Here is a 9,452-nt window from a genome sequence, read left to right on the forward strand (position 1 = left end):
CTGCGGTGACATAGAGTTTATATTTTCTCTGGGTGGAGTGCCTTTAACTTAAGGGCCCCTGTGTTTAAATTAAGAATTGGCCTCCCTAAAAAGGATGTGAAGAAAGTTTCCCACCCACAGAGGGAGGTGGATTTTTGGACCAAGAGGTTGCGTAATATTGAACACATACAAGAAAGAGAATCATTACTTTTTGGGTTTAGACGCAAATCTGGGAATTAGAAACATAGAAAGGCAGGAGAATTGGGTTGGGGGAGGGGGTGACGTTGATAGATAGGAACATTTTTAAAAAGGTACAGGAGTAGGCCATTCGGCCCCTTGAGCTAGCACCGTCATTCAATACCATCATGGCTGATCATCTAAAATCTGTACCTTGTTCCCGCTTTCTCCCCATAGCCCTTGATTCCGTTAGCCCTAAGAGCTAGATCTAACTCTCTCTTGAAAACATCCAGTGAATTGGCCTCCACTGCCTTCTGTGGCAGAGAATTCCACAGATTCACAACTCTGGCAGAAAAAGTTTTTCTTCATCTCAGTCCTAAATGACCTTCTTAAATTCTTAAATTGTGGAGATGGGTCAAGAACGTGTCACTAAAGTTAGGAAGATGCCCCATCTCAGCTCGTTCCATTTGCCCGCATTTGGGCCACATCCCTCCAAACCTGTTCTATCCTTGTACCTTTCAGTTTATTTGATTTAGTTTAGAGATACAATGTGGAAACAGGCCCTTCGGCCCACCGTGTCCGCGCCGACCAGCGATCTCCGCACACGAGCACTATCCTACACTCACTGGGGACAATTTACAATTTTACCGAAGCCAATTAACCGGCAACCCTGTACGTCTTTGGAGTGTGGGAGGAAAGCGGAGATCCCGGAGAAACCCCACGCAGGTCACGGGGAGAACCTGCAAACTCCTTGCAGACAGGCACCCGTGGTCAGGATCGAACCCGGGTCTCTGGCGCTGTGAGGGAGCAACTCTACCGCTGCGCCACCGTGCTGCCCTAAAAGGTTTACTCCAACTGGGCTCCAGAATGGATTCGTCCCAAAGGACAAGCAGTGAGGAAGGCAACGGAAATAAAAGATATGAAGGAAATAAATGAATTTGAAACAGGCCTGAATAACGGGAATACTTCAGGATGTGGCTCAATGTTGTTTCTATACTTTCCTGTCAGGAAACTAAACGACCGATGCCACTCACTCATTGTGTTCGAGCAGGGGACAGAGGCGGAAGTGAATGAACTCCAGGCCCATTAAATAGCTGCGTTGTCTCTGTGATCTGTACTTACAGACACAAACATCCAAAGGGATTCCTAATTAGTTTAGTTTAGTTTAGAGATACAGCGTGGAAACAGGCCCTTCGGCCCACTGAGTCCGTGCCGACCAGCGGTCCCCGTACACTACACCATCCTACACACAAAAGGGACAATTTACAATTATACCAAGCTAATTAACCTACAATCCTGTATGTCTGTGGAGTGTGGGAGGAAACCGGAGCACCCGGAGAAAGCCCACGCAGGTCACGGGGAGAACGTGCAAACTCCGTCCAGACAGCACCCGTGGTCAGCTTCGAACCCAGGTCTCCGGCGCTGTGAGGCAGCAACTCTACCGCTGCGCCACCGTGCCGCCCTATTGTACTAAAAATACTTTGTGTACTTTAGCGGACAGTGAAAAACTTATCATTCTGGACCCACGTCCCTAAACAATTCGCACTGTCAATCCTCTAGCTTCACAATTCGCACTAAGTCAATCCTCTAGCTTCACAATTCGCAACTCTCTAATCCTTCACGGTGGCACAGTGTTAGAGTTGACCCTCACAGCGCCAGAGACCCGGGTTCGATCCTGACCACGGGAGTTGTCTGTATGGAGTTTGCGCGTTCTCCCCGTGACCTGCGTTGGATTTTCTCCGGGTGCTCCGGTTTCCTCCCACACTCCAAAGACGTGCTGGGTTGTAGGTTTCCGTGGTCAGGATCGAACCCGGGTCTCGGGCGCTCCCCCTGTACGCCAGCGTGCCGCCTCCTGCCACTGTGCCGCCCCAAGGTGACCTAGAGAACCAGTCGTGACTGCGCCCAGCGGTCTTGTCACAGGTTGAGCGATGTACTGCTGAGAACAAACAGGGACCCGACGTGGGCGGGGGTGGGGGGCGAGGGAATAAAGAGGGTCTCGGGGCGGTGGACGCGAGAAGGAAGAGGGACCATCGGAACTAGATTGGATACTTTAATAGGTCTGAAGAAAGGTTTCGGCCCGAAACGTCGCCTATTTCCTTCGCTCCATAGATGCTGCCTCACCCGCTGAGTTTCTCCAGCATTTTTGTGTACCTTCAATTTTCCAGCATCTGCAGTTCCTTCTTAAACACTTTGAATACTTTGAATAACTTGGTTTAAAAGTTTTATAACATTGTCGGTGTCGCTACGTGGCGATCCTTTGTGTACTTGTGTACTGATTGCAAAACTAAGAATTTCACTGTATCAAGTACATGTGACAATAAGGTATCACTCAATCAAAGGAAATTGGTGCGTAGCCTGCAACGGAAATGGTTGCAGTTTAGTTTGATGAGCCTGATTTCGGGGGATTTCCAGCACAGTCCCTGATTGTGATGTATTGCAGGTTACCTCAAGGCTATGGGCCTTGTGCTCTGTGGCACAATCAGTGATGCAGTTACAGCCAAAGATGTTAGAGCTAAGATCTTTGGTTACAACCAGTGTTTAGTTTAAATCAGCTTTGAGATATGGCGTGGAGACAGGCCCTTTGTCCCATCGGGTCTGCACTGACCAGGGCGGCACTAACGGTGGAGTTGCTGCCTGACCCCGCCAGTTTGTAGGTCAATTGGCCTCGGCAAAACTATAAATTGTCCCACGTGTGTAGAATGGTGCTAGCGTGCGGGGTGATCGCTGGTCGGCACGGACCCGGTGGGCCGAAGGGCCTGTTTCCGCGCTGTATCCCTAAACTAAACTAAACTAAACTTTCCCGATTCTCAGTCTGATGAAGAGTCTCGACCCGAAACATTGCCTATTCCTTTTTTCCAGAGATGCTGCCTGACCCGCTGAGTTACTAAAGACCTTGATCATCCGTACACAAGCGCTATTCTACACACGAGGGACAGTTTACAGAAGCCCCCACAATCAGTCTGAAGAAGGGTCCCGACACAAAACATCACCCATTCATGCTCTCCAGAGATGCTGCCTGACCCACTGAGTTACTCCAGCACTTTGCGCCTTCTTTTGTAAACCAGCATCTGCAGTTCCTTGTTTCTAAACTAATAATATTCCTTACTGAAATATTACAATTCAGCAATATTCCTTACTGAATATTCAATTTTGAGATTATTCATTTCAAAATAATATGAAATGTAAAAATCTAATTATTACGTTTACTATTTTATTTCTGTTACTTCATCAAATAGTTGAGATATAACCTTCACTTCTGAAAAGTATCCAAACCTATTTGTCACTTTTTTGGGTTGTATTTGTTTTCTAAAGTATCTTCCCTTTCGCTCTTCCAATGTTAGTCCTTGGATTTTATATTTCAAACTTTCTGCCACTATTCCCCTCCCTACAACATGCAATCCTTCCAAAACAAGGGGTAGGATCCTCCATGACGACAGCATCTCTTCCTTAAGATGGCTTGTCCTGGACCAGCCAGCCAGCTCGAAGCAATGGCCTTTACTTTCTTAGCAGGATGATGAAGTTCGGCGTGTCCCCAACAACTATCACCAACTTCTACAGATGCGCCGTAGAAGGCATTTTATCGGGGGTGCATCACAGCACGGTTTGGGAACAGCAAAACAAGACCGTAAGATATTGCAGCGAATTGTGGATGCAACTCAGACCCATCACACCAACCAACCTCCCTTTCACACTCCAAGGAGGCAGTGAGGTTAAGCTGAAATGCAGTAAAGCCCGATTAAATACTAAGTGGGAGATTGCAACCTTCACGTGGTCCGCCCTGTTTTTCGACGAACGCAATCAACCCGGCGTGCACAATCAAATAAGATCAAATAGAACAAGTTGTCCTGCAACTTTAGGCTGCGCACGCCATACGCAAGAAGAAGAAGAAAGACTTCATTCGCACTTCACGCTGCCTCGGCAAGGCCGCCAGCATAATCAAGGACGAGTCTCATTCCCTCTTTTCCCGTCTCTCCCATCAGGCAAATAAGAAGCAAGAAAACGCACACCTCCAGATTCTTCCCATCTGTCATCTGGTAACTGAACCATCCTATCAACATCTAGGGAGGGCCTGACCTACCATCTACCTCATTGAAGACCCTTGGGACTATCATTAATCGTACTTTACTGGACGTTATCTTAACGTCACTCCTTCCATGGAGTCTGTGGAAGGGAGGTTGGTTGGTGTGATGGCCCACTAATTCTCTGCGTAAGTTCATAAGTGATAGGAGAAGAATTAGGCCATTCGGCCCATCAAGTCTACTCCGCCTTTCAATCATGGCTGATCCATCTCTCCCTCTTTACCCCATTCTCCTGTCTTCTCCCCATAACCTCTGACTGCAATTCCTTGCGGCCCTGGATGAAGCTGTTCCCAAAAACCACGCCGTGATGCATCCTGATAAAATGCATTTTGGATGTGGGAGAAAAGCAGAGCCCCCTGGAGAAACCAGTGCGCCCTGCCTGCATGTGACCCACGCCCCCCCCCATGCCCACGTGGCCATGGACAAGCATCTTGGACGCCTCCGTCTCTCTGCCTCCCCCACCACCCCCAGTGAGATTCTTCTCCGAGTTCGGCGAGCGGGAAGACCGCAGCTCAGCTGGTTCGTTCTGACAGCAAGGTGTTGTACAATCACTCTCGAACAGACCGTATCTTGTGTAAATGGGGCCACAGGCCTTGGTCTGCCGTTAGTTACAGGATATTACAGAACTCCGTGCTGATATTCAGTGTTGCAAGAGAGAAGCCACAACTTCCACAACTAAACCGTCTGATCGCGTGATTAGCCGCTGCCAACTGAGTGAAATGGCTCCCTTGTTTTTTTTTTGGGGGGGGGGGCTCTCTGTAGCTGCTCTCCCACCCTTATGCTGGGGCAGTGGGATGCAGGGATCACTTCCATGTAAGGCGTAGTCAGTAGCTGCTCAATTGTGGATAGAGTGGATGCAGATAAGAGAGGATTCAGATTCAGATTCAGATTCAACTTTAATTGTCATTGTCAGTGTACAGTACAGAGACAACGAAATGCAGTCCACTAGTGGGAGAGTCTAGGACCAGAGGCCAAATTCTCAGGATATCACACCATTAAAACGGAGACGAGGAGGAATTTCTTTAGGTGAATCTGTGGAATTCATTGCCACTGATGGCTGTGGAGGATTTAATAGAAACCTGAGGGGTTGTTTTTTTTTTTTACACGGAGCGTGGTGGGTGTATGGAATGGGCTGCCGGAGGAGGTAGTTGAGGCAGGTACTATCGCAACACTTAATAATCATTTGGACAAATGGGTGGGACAGGGCGAGAGGGATATGGGCCCAACGCAGGCAGGTGAGACTGGAGCAGATGGGACATGTTGGTCAGTGGGAGCAAGTTGGGCAGAAGAGCCTGTTTTCACGCTATGACATGATGACAACTCCCTAATCCTTTTGTCTGACACCTTGTATGTGTTCATTTTTGGCCTTTGTCCAAACATCTGCCTATCAACACCCTTCCCCCCCCCCCCCCCCCTCACGACCCCGCCTCCTTTTGCCTGTGTTCACCTATGTTCGTTAATTCCGATAACGAACGAGACTCCCACAATCTAAATAGCTACGCGACCCCCTGAGCTCAGGTCAGGTCGGGGGGAGTTCCCCCCACCACGGGTACCATGGAATTCTCGTGCTACCTGCTCCATGGTCGGATAGTCGTCGACTAAACCGTCTCCCCCACCTGGTTTGCCAGGTGAGGAGGGGGCTGTGGACCCCCAGCGGGACCAAAAACAAGACCTGTCAAAGGGCGGATGAGCTTCCAGCGAGCCAACGGCCATCCACACTTCAGTAGAAGTTGCGATCACTGTCGTACATAGCGTTGTAAGGAATGATGATAAAGCACATACACACACACACTTGAGGACAGAGATGTGTGGTGCGTCCGTCACCGTTCCCGATGGGAACCAGCGCCGCTAATGTTTTAAACGATGATGAATGAATGAATCACCTACGACCTGCCACACTTTGTCCTGCCCCTCCCCCACCCCTGCAATCAGTCTCAAGAAGGGTCCTGAGCCGAAACGTCACTTAGTCATGTTCGAAGATAGACACAAAAGTTGTAGTAATTCAGCGGGTCAGGCAGCATCTCTGGAGAGATGGAATGGGTGACGTTTCGGGTGGAGACCCTTCTTCAGAATGAACTCCTAGACACTTATCCATGTTCTCCAGGGATGCTGCCTGACCCTCTGGATTACTCCAGCAATGTGTGTCTTTCCACTCCCTCCTTATCTGTGGTTCTGTTTATCCTTCGAACAACTCAGCATTGAACTCCGTGATGTAGAAACTAGTGTCCCACCCCCAAGTTCTCTTTAGACATTCTCTGGGACCCATTCAATTCTTTAATTCTCTTTGTCATCCACTATTATACTCTGCAACTTCTTCGTGTATATAACGGCACTTATAGAAACATAGAAAATAGGTGCAGGAGTAGGCCATTCGACCCTTCGAGCCTGCACCGCCATTCAATAGGATCATGGCTGATCATCCAACTCAGTATCCGGTACCTGCCTTCTCTCCATACCCCCCGATCCCTTTAGCCACAAGGGCCACATCTAACTCCCTCTTAAATATAGCCAATGAACTGGCCTCAACTACCTTCTGTGGCAGAGAATTCTAGAGATTCACCACTCTCTGTGTGAAAAATGTTTTTCTCACTCTTTAGACTTACAGAGATACAGCTCGGAAACAGGCCCTTCGGTCCACCGTATCCATGCCAACCAGTGATCACCCCGTCCACTAACACTGTCTTACACATTAGGGACAGTTTGCCATTTTTTTTGTACGGAAGTCAATTAACCTACAAACTTGCAACGTCTTTGGAGTGTGGGAGGAAAGAGGAGAAAACCCACGCGGTAACGGGGAGAAAGGTACAAAACTCCGTGGCCGGCACCCGTGGTCAGGATGGAACCCGGGTCTCTGGCGCCGTGAGGCAGCGACTATATCGCTGCGCCACCGTGCCGCACTCCACCCGTTGAATCTGGTGGGAGGTGCGTTCAGGCCTTTCTACCTTCTGCCTAATGGGAGAGTGGTAGAGAGGGAATGGCCGGGTTACAAGTGGCCTTTGATGATGTCGGGGGAGGCTGGTTTGTGGGATGGACTGGGCTGCATTCACAACTCTCTGCAAATTTCTCGTGGTGTTGGGCAGAGCTGCTGCCAAACCAAGCTGTGATGCGTTTGGGCGGGAGGCTCTCAATTGTATGTGTGTGTGTGTGTGTAAGTCGGGAAGAGTCAGAGTAGATAGGAACATAGAAAGCAGGTGAAGGAGTAGGCCATTCGACCCTTCGAGCCAGCACCACCATTCAATGATCATGGCTGATCATCCAGAATCAGTACCCTGTTCCTGCTCTTTCCCCATATTCTTTGAATCCCTAAGAGCTATGTCTAACTCTCTCTGGAATACCTCCAGTGAATTGGCCTCCACTGCCTTCTGTGGCAGAGAATTCATAGAAACATAGAAAATAGGTGCAGGAGTAGGCCAATCGGCCCTTCGAGCCTGCGCCGCCATTCAATATGATCATGGCTGACCATCCAACTCAGTATCCCATACCTGCCCTCTCTCCATACCCCCTGATCCCTTTAGCCACAAGGGCAACATCTAACTCCCTCTTAAATATAGTCAATGAACTGGCCTCAACTACCTTCTGTGGCAGAGAATTCCACAGATTCACCGCTCTCTGTGTAAAAATTGATTTTCTCATCTCGGTCCTAAAAGACTTCCCTCTTATCCTTAAACTGTGACCCCTTGTTGTGGACTTCCCCAACATCTGGAATAATCTTCCTGCATCTAGCCTGTCCAACCCCTTAAGAATTTTGTAAGTTTCCATAAGATCCCCCCTCAATCTTCTAAATTCTAGCGAGTACAAACCGAGTCTATCCAGTCTTTCTTCATATAAAAGTCCTGCCATCCCACGAATCAGTCTGGTGAACCTTCTCTGGACTCCCTCTATAGCAAGAATGTCTTTCCTCAGATTATTAGACCAAAACTGTACGCAATACTCCAGGTGTGGTCTCACCAAGACCCTGTACAACTGCAGTAGAACCTCCCTGCTCCTATACTCAAATCCACAATTCCACAGATTCACAACTCTCTTGCTGAAAAGGTTTTTCTCATCTCAGCCTTAAATGGCCAACCCCTTCTTAGATGTGCAAAATGTTCTCACACTTGTCACGAAGTGGAGGCGTCCGTGTGGGTTTTTGTGGCCGCAGCATCAGTTTGGTGGGGCTGGCGATATTTAGATCTCACACCTCGAAGCTCTCAACCATCTCCACTTCAGCACCAAAGATAGACACAAAATGCTGGAGTAACTCAGCGGGACGGGCAGCATCTCTGGACAGAAGGAATGGGTGACGTTTCGGGTCGAGACCCTTCTTCAGACTGAGAGTCAGGGCGGGGGGGGGGGGGGGGGGGGTAGAAGACACAGAGATAAGAAAGTGTAAAGTGTGAAAGCGAGACATCAGAGGGGATGTGGAAAATGTAGAATACATCACATTAGCTTGCAGAAGGTGACAACAAAGCAAACAGAAGGGTAGGGCTGAAGATGTCCTGGTTGGGTTGCTCCTGGGCCTGGCCAAGCTGGCCATCCGCGAGTCACGGCGCCAGACGGTGGAGGGCTCTACCCGAGCCAGCTGCCTGCCCCTTTTCCGGGGTTACGTCCGTGCCCGGGTGAGATTAGAAAGGGAATACGCCCTGTCTGCGGGCACCCTGAGGGAGTTCCGGGACCGCTGGGCTCCGCAGGGTGTTGAATGTATCCTCAATAAGGATTGTATCATAGTTGTATAGTAGTTTATTACATGTTTGTATTGTATTATGGTGGTGGGTTCTGGCTTGTTTTATTGTAGTGTAAATATTATTTTTAAGAATTGAATAAATTTTTTTGATAAAAAAAAACAAAAAAAAAACAAAGCAAACAGAGATATCATTCAGTCAGGGGAGCGGTCAGAGTGGTTGGGGAACTAGGATGGGGGAGGGAAAGTAGGGGTCACTTGAAGTCAGAGAAATCATACCGCTGGGGTGAAAGCTGCCCAAGCGAAATATGAGGTGCTGTCCCTCCAATTTGCGTTGGGCCTCACTCTGAAAATGGAGGAGGCCCGGGACAGAAAGGTCAGTGTGGGAATGGCAGGGGGTGGTTAAAGTGTTTGACAACCGGACAAAGTGGGGGGGGGTGGTGGATTGGGAGGGGTGGGAAACCCAGTGGGTAGGGGTTACTTCACCTACACCCCCCCCCCCCCCCCCCCACACAACCACTGACATTCCACCCCATCCATAAATCCCACTTCCAAAT

The sequence above is a fragment of the Amblyraja radiata genome, chromosome 15 (assembly GCF_010909765.2).
Source record: "Amblyraja radiata isolate CabotCenter1 chromosome 15, sAmbRad1.1.pri, whole genome shotgun sequence".
NCBI classification, from domain to species: domain Eukaryota; kingdom Metazoa; phylum Chordata; class Chondrichthyes; order Rajiformes; family Rajidae; genus Amblyraja; species Amblyraja radiata.